General features: G+C 40.2%; 1 long non-coding RNA gene across 1 annotated transcript; it reads left to right on the top strand.

The window, feature by feature from the left end:
• Nucleotides 1-2,254: 2,254 nt before the first annotated feature.
• On the top strand, nucleotides 2,255-10,523 carry LOC118174520. Its single transcript, XR_004754678.1, has 3 exons — nucleotides 2,255-2,265; nucleotides 2,945-2,949; nucleotides 10,120-10,523. It is a non-coding gene; the product is annotated as an uncharacterized LOC118174520 (long non-coding RNA).
• The last annotated feature ends 5,784 nt before the right edge of the window (nucleotides 10,524-16,307 follow it).

Raw genomic sequence — 16,307 nt, 5'->3', positions numbered from 1 at the left:
GTGACTCAAAGCTGCAATCATGATTCCACTAGATCTGTGCAGTTTTTACTTTTAAATTCACTGAAAGTCAGTTTTTCCATTAACTGGATTTATATGTCATAGATTGTATTGACAAGTGTCTCAGCAAGTTATGATTATTAACTTGTGCAATGCTTATTGTACATTCTTGCTCTGGTTGTTACTATTCAGCTACACTTCTGCTAAACAGGTCAAAATGATCAGAATGCCTATTTTATACAGCATTTCTGCTGAATAGAGCCTTGATAAATTGACCACGCTTCTATTTCAATTAAGCATTGTGCACATAGTGCAAAAAGAAAACGTGGAACACCTTCTGAATCATCTTGCTAACTGTCTCCTGGTATAAAGAAGACCAATTTATGGCAGTACTAGCCTGTTTAAAGATTATATATAATTCCAGATACTGTAGAATGCTGAATAACAACAATAAACAGTGGAACAAGGATTGGAGAAAGTCACCACTTGATGATGATGATAACAGCAATGGTAATAAAAGCTGATATACTTCAACTGTGACTCATTTCTCCCTTCTACAAGGAAATTTGCTTTGTACCACTGGAACTTTTGGCTGTGTGATTTTATGCAGGATGAGGCTCACAATCAAGGAACAAAGAGTTTCCAAAAGCTGAAAACTAAATAAAATAATTAGTCTTGAGCCAAATCTGCTGAAACCAGAGACATAATACTATTGGTATATTCAGGTTGTTAATGCATAATTATCATATTAGAATTAATTAATGTGGTTTTGGAGCTCAAAAGAGTCACTTAGGTCGATTATGTTGTATAAAAATATCTTAATTACTCTTTAATCTAGGCACTTACACTATTTTTATTGTCCTAGTTGAAGCATCACTAATAATCTTCCTAACACTGCTGTTAAAAGATATACAGGACATCTCAGCTAGAATTTTGTGTTGTTTTATGTGTAGTTTTTTTTAATGTGATTTTTCTTTCTGCAAATTTGTGTGATCGTGACACATAGAATGAAAGTGTATTGAAAGCAATTTTTTACTATCAAGAGTCTGAATGGTTTTCTTTGCTGTTATGCATAAAACTTTTTCTTTTGCAGTGACGATACCATTGAACATCTAAAAGAGAGAGGGAGTCTTAATAGCTCCATAAACATTTCCAAAAGAGAGCACATTAAAATACCAGTGTTAAATAAAATGGATAAACTGCTTTCACAACAGTACTAACAAATCAGATTTTCTGTACTTCATTTGAATGAATTAAAAATAAAAATAAAAAAAGAAGCAAACGTTTTTCAGTATCCTGCCAGGTCAGCTGCAGAACATGTAGCACTGTTCTCGAGAAGCAGGGGATGGATATTTCTTTCCAAATCATTTATTTATATTTGCTCATGAGTGCATTCTTAATGAACACATCTACCAAGCGCATTCCGAGGGAAGTCAAGGTGAAAGCAAACAGGAAATTAAACCATTCCATCTCTTTCAGTTTAAGGTCTAGGGAAATAACAACACATGAGCATTCACAACTGCAGTATGATGGACAAGATGAATGTAAGGTATCCCGTGGAGCAGTGAGACCAGTTGGAAAGAACTGATGCTCACAAAATGTAAGACAACTTAGTAATTAAAAAGGAAAGAAAAAGAGAGGAAACGAGAGATTTCAGGCAACATGACAACTAATAATAGAACTGAGAATACACAAGATGTACACTGTAACTCCCAAGAGAAATGTTTCTCCTCTTGTTGGGCACACACAGATTGTGGTGCTGCCACAGTGGTAAGCCACAGGTGAAGGAGCAGTATTCATCACAGAAACCCCAAATTGCCAGAAGACCTTTCTTCCCATCCACCTTCTACCCTTCCCAAAACACCTTGTAACACTGCTTTTTCAGGACACCAGTTTCACTTTAACCAACATCATTTCACTGCTTCCTCCAGCTCGCCTCTTTATCCAAAGTTATCTGCCAACCCTTGTGCCTGTTGTATGACATCTACCTCTTTGAGGCATGGAATATGTTATTTATTATATAAATCCACAGCCAGCTTTCCCAGATAGATATAATTGCAAAAATGTTTTAATCCTGTGCAAAACAGGAAGCTCGACTAAATTAAATGCAGAGGGATACCGGGCAGAGAGCAGATGTTCTGTTCACATCAAGAAAGAAATCTGTCACAGTCTGGAGGGAAAGCAGAAGTCAGTAAACTCCTTAATTTGTCCCTTCGATATATCCTATGAAGTCCAAATTGAAATTGGAAATTGTATTTTGTGTCCTTTGTGGTGCTTATCCACCAGGCTAAAAAATGACCATTATTCAGGTATTTTACAAAGAAGTTGCACTCACTAAATTCAGTTTTCCCTTTCACCACAGCTGCTTTATGCCATTGTGCCACCCTAATATTTCCAAAGTCCCTGAAGTATTTCTAAATATTTCAGGCACAGGAGAGAGTGCCAGTTAAGTATTACCACATGAGCTATTCCTAAATTCTGGTAACCTCCATTGTAACATCTCTTTGGCTGCTCTAGTTAACGTTGTTCAGAAAGGAAGGTCAGAGGAAAGAAATGTATGGCAAGGCCTATTTCAGTGCTGGAAGCCACAAAGAACCCTACTAAAGCTCTTTGTAGAGAACAGGCACTGCAGAAAGCACCAAGAGCTTTTGAAGATTAAATAATTCCATGCTACAATTTAAAGACACATGGCAGCAGTTTCTACAGGCTAAAGATATACTTTCTGTGCAAAACATTGTGAGAGAGAGCTAAGAGACGCAAAATCACATGCTTTATGCCTAAAACCAGAATGTTTATTTATCATATGTGATTCCACTCAAGTCTTATATACTGGGACAATGGCATTAAACAAGAAGCAAAGTGAATGTCCAACATCTCTTCTCTGTGACAAGTGGTTGAATTGCTGCAGGAGCTGTGACAGAGTTGTACAGGGATCCCAGGGGGACAGGACAGGTAGTATAGAAGGAAAACATTTTTTTTCTTCACATGATGGTCATACATTCATGTAAAAAGTGACTGCTTTCTGGGAAAGAGGTCAAAAGGAGGAAGGCCTGTTTATTTGGTCTGTGGGTTACATTCATCCTTGTTCGTCCTGCCAGTTTGGTGGAGATTCGGCAATACCATGGACAAAACATGAACTTTTAAGTGCAGAGCCAAAAGCACGGTCTTCCAGTCTGCAGGTATCTTCAAAAAGAAATAATAATAATAATAATAAAAAGTTACATATGCACATAAGTTTTCAGACTCTGTTGCACAGCTTTAAGGACAGTCATCTAGGTATATATGTGAATGACAGGCTATGTTTAATTTCTCAGTTAATCACTGGCAGAAAACTCTCATGGAGTATTTTATCTGCCTAATTCCAACACTTTATTAAAAATAGACAGTGCTTAAGACACAAAGCAAACAGATAAGAGAATGTATTCTACAACCAGCACCCTTTACTAAAAATGAAGAAAAGACAACAATCCCTACAGCTAGAGTGTAATGCTTGTTTTAATGACTTGGGAAAGATTATGCAGGAGAAATGGAAAAATTCCATTTCCTTAGGGTTATTTAGGAAATGATTGCTAGGGATTTAGAAGAAGCATTGATTTTATGCTGGATAAGACAAAAGTTTTCTATCATAGGAACACAGAAGCTAACACATCAAAATAAAGAACTGTTAATCTAATTCAGTTCCTTCCCCAGTCCCTCTGTTTCAGATGCTGAAATCTGAGTTTCTGTAATTTCAAGTAACTATATAACTCATTGGAAAAAAAAAAAGAAAAAAAAAAAAAACTCATTGTGAAATCTGAGCAGATCAGATGGGAATAAAACTTGTGAATATTATCACAGAATCATCTAGGTTGCAAAAGACCTCCAAGATCACCGAGTCCAACCTCTGACCTATCACTAACAAGTCCTCCACTAAACCATATCCCTAAGCTCTACATCTAAACGTCTTTTAAAGACCTCCAGGGATGGTGACTCAACCACTTCCCTGGGCAGCCCATTCCAGTGCCTAACAACCCTTTCGGTAAAGAAGTTCTTCCTAATATCCAACCTAAACCTCCCCTGGCGCAACTTTCGCCCATTCCCCCTCGTCCTGTCACCAGGCACGTGGGAGAATAGACCAACCGCCACCTCGCTACAGCCTCCTTTCAGGTACCTGTAGAGTGCAATAAGGTCACCCCTGAGCCTCCTCTTCTCCAGGCTAAACAGTCCCAGCTCCCTCAGCCGCTCCTCCTAAGACTTGTTCTCCAGACCCTTCACCAGCTTCGTTGCCCTTCTCTGGACTCGCTCGAGCACCTCCATGTCCTTCTAAACCTGTGGATTGAATCTTCATGGGCAGGTACTGGAATCACACATCTATGCTCCATAATAAGATCCTTTTCCTGAGGAAGTGTCACATTCACCAGGCTTAGGATCAGCTCCTCAGATTGTTCTCCGGGTCTCACCACTTTCACATAACACAGTCTTCAGGTCTCACTACATCCTAACTAGTCTCCAAAGCAGCTCCTGTAAGGTCAGCTGGAAAAAGCATTTAAAGAAAGTCAGTTACACCAAATTAACCAGTTCCATGCATCACCTTTCCCTGAATTTACTGAAGGAAGATTACTTGCCTGGGCAATTAATGCAGAGTGCTAAGTGAGGCAGCAGCGCAGCCTAGGCACAGCACCACAGCATGCCAGATGAGCAGCCTCTGGACCAGCACTGGCTCACATTCAGCCACATCAAAAACAAGAACAGAGGCAGAGGATTTAATGTCTGTCTATACCCAGTCATATTGACATGCTCTAATCTCAAATGCTCAACTCCCATTTTTAAAATCTGCAAAGGCATGTAGACTCTTAGGATGCAGAGACATGAAGATACATGAAGGGTAGAAAGAAAAGATTTTTCAATTCCTTGTTTTCACATCAGATCGTACTGCATAAACAAAAAACAAAGATATACGTGCAATCTCACATGCAATCACAGCTACCAGGGACAAAAAAAAAAAAAAAAACACCTCAGGCAAGTCAGACGCCACCACACAGAAACAGATAAGAGATCCCTGTGAAGGTTGTTTAGGAGACAGAAGAGAGGTTAAAAAATTAAAAGCCTTTTAACTAATGTTTGTATTTGAAGGGCACACTAGTCATATCTCATATAATAATTTAGCATATATTTTCTGTGATTAATTCTATTTTCTGTGATTAATTCTATCTATTTAGAATAATATCTCATACAATAATTTAGCATATATTTTCTGTGATTAATTAGAGACAAAACCCTTAGATTCTCATAGGCAGCACCACAGACCAAAACTTTGTCACAGAGATTGCAAGCAAACAAACCTATTGATGATGTAAACATGGATAATGGTAGAAATCACTACAGGCTTCAATATTATTAAAATATTACTTCTTTGTTTATTCTCATAATGAGAAAAATTCATCTGCACATAGAACACCCAGAAGAGAAACTGGAATACACCAGAAGCCACGCTTGGCTCTTGGTGGTACAAGCATAAGCCTGGAGTCAATAAACTGAGCTATTATTATAATTCTACTTTTACAAGGCAGCAATCTTCAATTCTGAAAAGGAAAAAATAAAAAAATAAAAAAATAAATAAAAAAGAGGATTTATAAACTAGCAGCTGGTTACCTGAATGAGTAAAGTGGACATGCTGTCTCTTTTTCACCTTTACCAAAATCAGTAGATGCGCAAGAGAAAGGTGTATGCTTTATGTTTTGACTTAAAACAAGAGAGGTTCTTCAAAAAATTAGTTTGGCTTTTATAGTTCTTCATTTAAGCGATTTTCTTACAGCTTTTTGAAAGTAGTTTCTCTTCCTCTTTGTCACAAGGCAAGAGTAACAAAACTCAGCAATGAGCTTTGAAGTTAAAGCCCAGTTGCTTGAAAAAAAAAAGGGGGGGGGGGGATTTGCAATAATGAACTTGGCAAAATAAAAAGACAAAAGGCAACTTAGTCATCAAAATTGCCCAGATGCTGCCTGGCCCATTGGAAGGCATTTGTTGCTACGCCTGTGCTGTCAGCAAGCATGCCAATCTCAGCCCTCAGAACAACACCTCTGCAAAACACCTACTACAGCAAGACCAAAGGTGGGTTTGTCAAGGAAAAACAAACTAACTACTGAGGAAAATCCCACCCCACAGCATTGCAAACTCCTAATGTCACACTGGAACAGCTTCAATGAGTCAGGGTTTATTCAAATATTATCTCTGCCTCTCTGCTCATAGCTGGCATTTGCAGAAGGGACACAGGTTGTGAGAGGTCTGCATGTCCTTCAACAAATGGCTGAAATGCTCTTTTCCCCTTTTGCCCATCAACCCAAATCAAGTCTAGCACATTATTTAGGATTATTTAGATCACTGCTCCCAGTTATTGGTTATTAGCAAGGCTAGAACTATTTCCTTCCCAAATAGCATCAGCCATGCACTCATTATTTTCACAAATTCTGCATGAGTTACTAATCCCATCCTCCTCATGTCCCATCATGATGAGTTGCCTCACCACCACTCACTGTTGGCCTGTGTCCTCTCAAATTGTACCTGACAAGTACTCCAAATTAGTTTGTGCCAGAGAAGGAGAAGGATAAAGTTTTAACAGTGATGGGACTGAAAAGGATAATTTATAAAAGTATGGGAAATTCCTCCTCTAAATTTGTAATTCCTATTCATTTTATATCTAAATTCAGTGTAATTTATTCAGTAGGCAAATCATAATACCTTTCAGTCCTCAAATTTGTTGGTGCCCTTTTTGGAGGGCATCAGAGAAACAGTCTGGATAATAAAATTTCTTAAGGGTTCCTCGGATCTGTTGTATATCCTCTGTACTAAGAGGAATCTTGGCTCTATTGAAGCTTGGTAATATTAATGAAAATTTCCAGGAATACCAGCCTAAATTTTTTGCTAAATTTGTGAAACACTGCAAATCAATAGGTTCATACCTCCCATTAGCTAGTAAATCATTTGACTCCAAACCTGCAAACATAAATAATTCCTTTGCTAATCTTTTAAAATGTCTTCATTGCAGAAATCCTGTATTTATTCATGATATGCTACAAAGATTTTTAATTATAGCTGTACCCATCATGATTACTGTGTTTCATTATATGATAATACAGGATCCTATTCATTATGAAAATCTAATTAAGAAAAACATCACCTACACTTTCCAAGATCCTGGAAAAAAGCTACTGAGAAAGCGTAACTGTGCTGGTTTTATTCCCAGAAGTCTCACAGTAGAGAACTTCAAGATTCAGGACAAAAGAAGCAATGGAAATATTGTATCTCCATGCACTACGTACCCATGAAGTTAAACAGAACATTGTTTTATGGTATTCTGTTGCATCCTTGCCTAGCTAAATTGTTTCCTTTAGCACTTTTATCAGATATTTTCTTGACTCAATGAGGATATGGTGGTGATAATTTCAATGGTAAGAGCTACACCCTGCCAGCAGTCTGTAGAAATATATTGTCACTTGCTCAGTTACCAAAATATTTTCATTCATTTTTGAAAAAAACATTGTCTTTGGACACTGAGCTTTTGATTCTGGCAGCAGCCAGGCTCTTTTCTACTACAGTGCAATTCCTCTGCTACCTAATGAAATATTGATCTTTATAAGCAGGTGTAGAGCAAACAATACACTAAAAAGAGGAGAATCAGGTGCAAGAGACCATCTCCTCATTCTTTCCATACACAATTGGAACAAAGAGAAGTGAACTGAAACCAACAAGCAAGAAATAATCCAATTCTAAAAATCTTTTGTGAGGTCCCTACTACAAGGCAAAGTTTTGTCACACCATGTTTGACATGGCATGGAGATACTTGGTGTAAAGGTTTAGTTACACTGGGTTTGCAAGCTTCTGCTCCTAGACTGTAGGACAGAGTGAACAGAGCCTATATAGCCATCCATGGTGCAATTTTCCTTGTAAGCCTTTGTGATCATTTTTTTCTTTAATAAAAATAAAGGAGAATGCTGTATGTAGCCAACCAGGAGTCTGCAGGTGTTTCCTGTTTCTGTGTATATAAAAACAGCCTCCAGTAGGTGCCAGCTAGAGTTGGATGGGATGAATTAGGTCACAGAAACTTTTGCCCTTCTGAAGTATCAATACCTATAGTAATCAATAACCTATCTTCTCTCTGTATGTCAACTGAGGGTTCACAGTTACATGTCATTCTTCAAGAGAGACAACTACCAACTGGGGGAGGGCAGCAGCAGGCGACCAGGATGGTCAAATGCTGGAGCACGGCATCTGCTCCATAAGGAGATGCTGAGAGGACTGAGTTTGTTCATCCTAGAGAACAGAAGACTTCAGAGGGGATCTTATCACTACGCTTAACTTCCTAAAGTGGGGATGGATAGAGAAGACAAAACCAGAGACTTCTCAGAGATGTACAGAGAGCAGAGAGGCAACAGTCAGGCTGCAACAAGGAAAATTCCACCTGGACATAAAGAAAACATTTTTCACAGTGAGCGTGTTTAAGCACAGACACTGACTGCCAAGAGAGGCTGTGAAATCTCCACCCTGTTTAACATTCAAAAGTCTACCAGACAAGGTCCTGAGATACCCAAGACAAATTATGCCTGCTTTCAGCAGTTGGATAAGAAACATTCACAGGTTGTTTCAAATCTTTATTATTCTATGATTCTATACTCCTCAACTACAGAATGACATGCACTTTTATTTAGATTGTAAGATAAACATTATCCACTAGATTTCAAAAGACAGGCTGTCATTCTCATTGTCCCACCTATATCATTTCTATCTAGACTAAAATTATAATGGTTCTCATAATCAGAGAAGCATAGAATCATCTAGGTTGGAAGAGACCTCCAAGATCACCGAGTCCAACCTCTGACCTAACACTAACAAGTCCTCCACTAAACCATATCCCTAAGCTCTACATCTAAACCTCTTCTAAAGACCTCCAGGGATGGTGACTCAACCACTTCCCTGGGCAGCCCATTCCAGTGCCTAACAACCCTTTCGGTAAAGAAGTTCTTCCTAATATCCAACCTAAACCTCCCCTGGCGCAACTTTCGCCCATTCCCCCTCGTCCTGTCACCAGGCACGTGGGAGAATAGACCAACCGCCACCTCGCTACAGCCTCCTTTCAGGTACCTGTAGAGTGCAATAAGGTCACCCCTGAGCCTCCTCTTCTCCAGGCTAAACAATCCCAGCTCCCTCAGCCGCTCCTCCTAAGACTTGTTCTCCAGACCCTTCACCAGCTTCGTTGCCCTTCTCTGGACTCGCTCGAGCACCTCCATGTCCTTCTTGTAGCCAGGGGCCCAAAACTGAACGCAGTACTCGAGGTGCAGCCTCACCAGAGCCGAGTACAGGGGGACAATCACTTCCCTGGACCTGCTGGCCACACTGTTTCTTATACAGGCCAGGATGCTGCTGGCCTTCTTGGCCACCTGAGCACGCTACTGGCTCATATTCAGCCAACTGTCAACCACTACTCCCAGGTCCTTCTCTGCCAGGCAGCTTTCCAACCACACATCTCCCACCTGTAGCGCTGTTTGGGGTTGTTGTGCCCCAGGTGCAGGACCCGGCACTGGCCTTGTTGAACCTCATAGAGCTGAACTTTGTTGAACCTCATAGAACCTCAGCCCATAGGTCCAGATCCTCCTGCACAGCCTTCCTACCCTCGAGCAGATCGACACACACACCTAACTTGGTGTCGTCTGCAAACTTGCTGAGGGTGCACTCCATCCCCTCACCCAGATCATCAATAAAGATGTTAAAGAGGACTGGTCCCAGTACCGAGCCCTGGGGGACTCCACTAGTGACCAGCCTCCAACTGGATTTGACTCCATTCAACACAACACTCTGGGCCCGGCTACCCAGCCAGTTTCTAACTCAACAAAGCGTACGCCAGTCCAAGCCAAGAGCAACCAGTTTCTTGAGGAGAATGCTGTGGGAAATGGTGTCAAAAGCCTTACTGAAGTCAAGGTAGACCGCATCCACAGCCTTTCCCTCATCCACCAAGCGTGTCACCTTGTCATAGAAGGAGATCAGGCTCATCAAGCAGGACCTGCCTTTCATAAACCCATGCTGACTGGGCCTGATCTCCTGCTTGCCCTGCAAGTACTGTGTGATGGTACCCAAGATCATCTGCTCCATGAGCTTCCCTGGCACTGAGGTCAAACTTACAGGCCTATAGTTTCCTGGGTCTACCCTCTGAGCCTTCTTGTAGATGGGCATCACGTTTGTTAGCCACCAGTTGACTGGGACCCCCCCTGATAGCCAGGACTGCTGATAAATGATGGAAAGCGGCTTGGCCAGCTCTTCTGCCAGTTCTCTCAGCACCCTTGGGTGGATCCCATCTGGCCCCATCGACTTGCATACAACTAAGTGCTGTAGCATCAACCATTTCCTCATGGACTGTGAGGGCCGCATTCTGCTCCCCATACCCTTCCACCAGCTCAGGGTCCTGGGTATCTCGAGAACAACTGGTCTTGCTGCTAAAGACTGAGGCAAAGAAGGCATTAAGCACCTCAGACTTTTCCTCATCTCTCGTCACTGAGTTTCCGCCCTCATCCAGTAAAGGATGGAGATTCTCCTTAGTTCTCCTTTTTGTGTTCATGCATTTATAAAAACATTTTCTGTTGTCTTTAACAGCAGTAGCCAGATTGAGCTCCAGATGAGCTTTGGCCTTTCTAATTTTTTCCCTACACATCCTTACGACATCCTTATAATCCATGTGAGTGACCTGCCCTCTTTTCCAAATATCATAAACCCTCTTTTTTTCCCTAAGCTCTACCCACAACTCTCTGTTCAGCCAGGCCGGTCTTCTTCCACGCCAGCTCGTCTTTGGGCATGTGGGGACAGGCCAATCCTGAGACATTAAGATTTTCTTCTTGAGGAGTGCCCAGCCTTCCTGGACTCCTCTGCCCTTCAGGACTGCCTCCCAAGGAACTCTGCCAACCAGTGTCCTGAACAGCTCTGCCCTCCAGAAGTCCAAGACAGTGGTTTTACTGGTCCCCCTCCTGACATTGCCAAAAATAGAGAACTCTACCATTTTGTGGTCACTCTGCCCTGGTCAGCTCCCGACCACCACATCTCCCACCAGTCCTTCTCTGTTTGTGAACAGAAGGTCCAGCAGGGCTTTTCCCCTGGTAGGATCACTAACCAGTTACATCAGGAGACTGTCTTCCACAGTCTCCAGAAACCTCCTAGATTGCTTTTTCTGAGCTGTATTGCAGAAGGACGAGTGACCTGTATAGCTTTCTCTTGTTACACTTGTGGCATCAACCTATCTTCAGCAATTCTTCAGCAATTGCTTGTCAGCTCAGCCAACCACATCAGAGTTTCTACATAAATATTCTGCTTCCTTTTCTTTAAGAGAATTATTACTAAAAATCTCATGTACATCAAACTTTTGCAAACCATTGACAAAGTCATCATCTAGTATTATAGGTGATCATCAGTAGCTGGAGTCCAAGTTGCCACATGAAGAAAATACTAAAAATCTTTTTTTCTAAATTTATAAATTAAGTTCACATCTGTTGTGGTTTAACCCGGCCGGCAGCTAAACATCACGCAGCCGTTCGCTCACCCTCCCCCCTCCCTCTCTGGGATGGGGGAGAGAAACGGGAAAGTGAAGCCTGTGGGTTGAGATAAAGACAGTTTATTAAAATAGGAAATAATAATAATAATAGTAGTAATAATAATAGTGTGTACAAAACAAGTGATGCACAATGCAATTGCTCACCACCTGCTAACCAATGCCCAGCCCAACCCCGTGCAGTTGGCCCCCCACCCCGGCTAGCCACCCCTATATATTGTTCAGTATGACGCCAGATGGTACGGAATACCCCTTTGGCCAGGTGGGGTCAGCTGTCCTGGGTCTGTCCCCTCCCAGCTCCTGCTGCACCCCCAGCCTGCCCGCTGGCAGGACGCAGCGAGGAGCTGAAAAGTCCTTGGCTTGGTGTAAGCACTGCTCTGTACCAACTAAAACATCAGCATGTTATCAGCACTCTTCTCATCCTAATCCAAAACATAGCACCCTACCAGTTACTAGGAGGAAAAATAACTCCATCCTAACTGAAACCAGGACAACATCTCACATAGAAATGGCATGTCGTCATTTCTCTTTACCTCAGAATTCATGTCCTCTCCTCTGGGGAGTAGTCTCTGTAGCCATTCTTCCACATACTTCAGGTGAAATCTACTGAGTAGTGGAAATAATTGACCTTAATTTGATGTGGTCTGAATGCAGCATGCAAAGACAATAGTCCCTGAAGTGCTATTTGGCATCTCAGGGCAATGCTTTGCTTTTCTGAGCATTGCTCTCACAGCAGGGCCCTTACATTGCCTAATCATTCTCCAGAGTACCTGTGAAAAGGCAGAGCCATGGCATTCTTCTTTTATCAATGGTCTTTAAACTGTATTAGCTGGAGGTCTTGTGTTTGTACAGTCTTCCTAGGCCACCAGAAACTGAAGCTGTCACAGAGTATATAGCTCTGGTTGTCTGAGAACATCAGGGCTCTGACATTGGATTTACAAGCAATGATAATTTGGGAGTTGCCAGGGTTTCAAAACAATCCCCAATTCCTTTCTCTAAACTGAAGCTGAAATTAGTTTCTAATGGTGGAATTTTAAAATTCCATCACATAACTATCACCATAGACTATTTATATTAAAATACCTCCTATTTATTTCACTCAAAGCAACTTAAAAAGACAGTTCACTAGGTAGGGTGAAGAAACAGTATGTGTGCAAGTTCAACTTGAGCTTGCAGGGTATCCCATCTAGTTTGCTTTGCTGATTTTTATTTGTTGTTATCCATGGTTCCTCGTGTCATAAAGGAATCCTGTCACAGAGAAAAACACTTCTCTCTCAGTGTATAAACTACATCAGGTCAAACTCAGCCCAGAGAGGGCTAAGACACCAAGCAACAGCAGGATCGTGGATCCATAGGATACTGAGCAAGTAGCAAATGATTAAAGTGTGGATTTAGGGCATGTGGAGATTTCTCTTCTGTTCCCAAACACCAAAAGTGTCAGGGCATACTGGAGTCTTACAGGATCATGGCAGCACTGGGAAAAATACAGGGAACTTGCAAAGGTAGACAATGAAAGCAAAATCAAAAGAATAAAATGAAAAAGAGTATAAAAAATGTTTAAATAAGAGGTGGGGGAAAGGGTCATCTGTGTAACAGTGCATATACATGTATATTGCAAAACGAGGCCCTCAAACATTTGTGTAAGAGTCCAAGAATATTTGAAATAACTCCTGTTGCTCAGCTCTGAACAGCTGGTAGCTACAGCATTAAAGACCACCTTTCATTGACTGAGAGGTTCTCAGCACTTAAGAAAAAAAAAAAAAAAAAAAAAAAAAAAGCCTCTATTTTCTTATCAAGTGTGAATGGTAGAACACAAATAGAAACTTTACCCATGTCATTAAGCCCTGTTGTAGGAGTGCCTTTCTTAAGCAGGTTTAAAATTTCCTTTCTTGGCTTCTCAACTAACATTTCTGATTACTATGAACATACTTGGGATCTTACCGTGCTGGTGACCTCACTGCTGGGGCCTTCATACACAGTAACATTTCCCAAGACAAGTTTTACTAATTTAGATATGCTTTCCACAAGTAAAACAATTAAACACTGCATATTAAGAAATTATATTAACTAATTTCTAAGTCACCTCAACTGCATTACTTCCACTGCATATTACATCAAACGATCAAGTTAAAATGAATCCCACTCTGTCCTTATGTCTGTCCTCTTCCTGTCCATGTTGGCCAGAGGAGAACAGAGATTATCCCATATTATAAATTGAGGTAGTTTCTCAGCTTGATCAGGCCAGTGACAATACTGTTTGTCTGCATTAAAATCTAGCCAAAGATGATTCATTAGAGATTGCATGCACCTTGTTCTAAATTAACAGAATCTTCATTTAGCTCTTACAAGTCTTTGCAAATTCAGCTTGAGCATTTAGATACCTCTTCCTACTTTGCATATTTACCATGCCTAAAATTAATCAATGCTATTACTATTTGCACAAAATTCCATGCACATAATGGAGATGCAGAAAACGACTGTGTACACTCGATAATGGGATTTCCCAATTCAAGTTCAATTCATATACTAGAGGTGGCTCTTCAGAATCATCCATAAATTAAGCTTTCTTGTAAGCAACCCTTATCTAATGCTTAAGTAATACCAGCTTAGATGAAGTGTAAGATTTAAATACCAAAGGAAATACAGAGCAAAAGAATGGGTAAAAGATGAATCATTAGTCAGAATTATTAAAATAAATTCAAAACATTAGCATTTTTTAAAACATTGCCACTAAGTAAACGTGGGAAAACACTTAACCAACAAAAATGGAAATGTTTCTGTGAATGGACCGAAGAAATCAATTCATACTTCCCAAATTTGAAGGAGAATTCCACCAAGATAAAAAAGGGAATATGAAAAACTATAAAACACCTTAATAATCAACACATTTAATGACTGGTGACAAGTTTTGAAAGCAGCTCCTGGAGCATAAACCTTTTCTATGTAAGCAAAAGGACTAGGGCTACACCGCTCATTAGGAGCACTAAAGGGTAAGAATATACCACAAAAAATAATAAGGAAAACAAATTTAACAATTTGTTAAATTGCAGATAACTACACTGGAGAATCTGTTCCTGATATCAGCAACAGGGATCTCTTTTTTTGAACCCTGTAAAACCCTTTTAAAAAAAGGAAGAGCTTCTTCCAGCCCTGGGTATTAAACCCAGCTCAGCGCCTTCCAGCTCCCAATACCCTCAGGACATTTGTGTACTTCAGCTTGGGACACAGCCCTGCAGCAGTTTGACTCAGCAAAGGTGAGACACTCAGGATTCAATAGAACAGTGCTGAGAAAATGAAAATCTTACACATTCCTGAGGTGGAAAGACTAGGTATTGGGCTCCCCTGAGAGCCTGGATCAAACCATGAAAGGAAACACAGAGACTGAGAGAGAGGGACAAATCTGTTCATTGAGCTCATAACACACTATCAAAGGGAGGAAGAAACAGAAACTGGCTGTGGAAGAATATCTACTACAAAGCTTACTTTTTTCTTTTTTCTTGACAACTTATTTTGCCTGACTCCTTTATATGTGCCACCAGAAGCCACATACATTCAATCCCTCATCTATCTGTCAAAAGGCCCAAAGCTCCAGGCCAACAACAAGAAGCTGAATCTATGGTCCCTCCAGCACAGAAAAACATACTAAAATAAAATAAAAGCAATAAACTAAACTATGGTCATCCACTTACATATGTTTCCCCCATTTCTTTATGCTCATTACGCCATTATTCTGATAGACATTGAGGAGTATATGCTATATTAATAACACAGATGAGAGATCATTTTATTATTCTTCAGCTGAGTGATTTACAACATCAGATCTAGGAATGAGATCACCTTATCTCCAGTTTTCAAAAGATGCTGAGTGTAGAACTCACTGAAATTAATTTCTGATTTTCTTCTTCTAATCAGACAACTGCAAATCATAATTCCTTCCATTCTCTAGGGTATTTTCAATATAGCAAATATGATTTTAAAATTCTTTGATCAGGGGAGACAGCAGTAGCTGTTTCAAATTACCTTTTAATTCCTATCTATCTGTGATGGTGAATAAAATAAAGAAGTTTCAAGAAGGAAAAAGAGAAAAAAAAACTCCACGAGGGCCTTGGGATTCTGTCTTGATACCAGTTTGTGCATGCCAAATAGGTTTTCACAGAAATAAGATCCATTGGATAAAGAAACAAACAAACAAAAACAAAAAAAAAAAAAAAAAAAAAAACTATTCAGAGCAATTAAAAATAGATGATAAAAAGCAAGCAGAATTAATATTTCTCAGTAATGGAAATGCTGGCAAGTACAAGAAATAGGGTACATGGTCCCCATGCAGGAAAGCAGAGACACATGGCTGATTTTAATTTTAACCTCATTTGAGACTGAAGCATGTGATTCACTGCCCCATTTAGTTCAAAATTAAAATCAAGCATGTGCTTAAGTGCTTTGCTGGACTGAGGCCATACACAAGAGTTTCTCTGGTTGTGAATCCCTATGGCCATAGGTTGATTCAGAACTGAAAAGTCAAAACTTTCAGATAAAATACCTGTGAAGGCTTTTGTGGTGTCTTTTTTTTTTTTTTTTTTTTAAGCAAGAATGCATTGGTAATGAAGAACCAATTGTTGGTTGCTTTTGAGAAACAAATGCAAAAGTAACAAAACTGTAAAGAAAAGTTATCAAAAGAGATTCAACTAAAAAATTCCCAGATCCTGACTTTAAAGATTGATTACACTGTCCCATTCTTCTGTGTACATTG

Source organism: Oxyura jamaicensis, chromosome 14, assembly GCF_011077185.1.
Source record: "Oxyura jamaicensis isolate SHBP4307 breed ruddy duck chromosome 14, BPBGC_Ojam_1.0, whole genome shotgun sequence".
Lineage (NCBI taxonomy): Eukaryota > Metazoa > Chordata > Aves > Anseriformes > Anatidae > Oxyura > Oxyura jamaicensis.
This window is presented reverse-complemented; position numbering and strand designations above follow the sequence as displayed.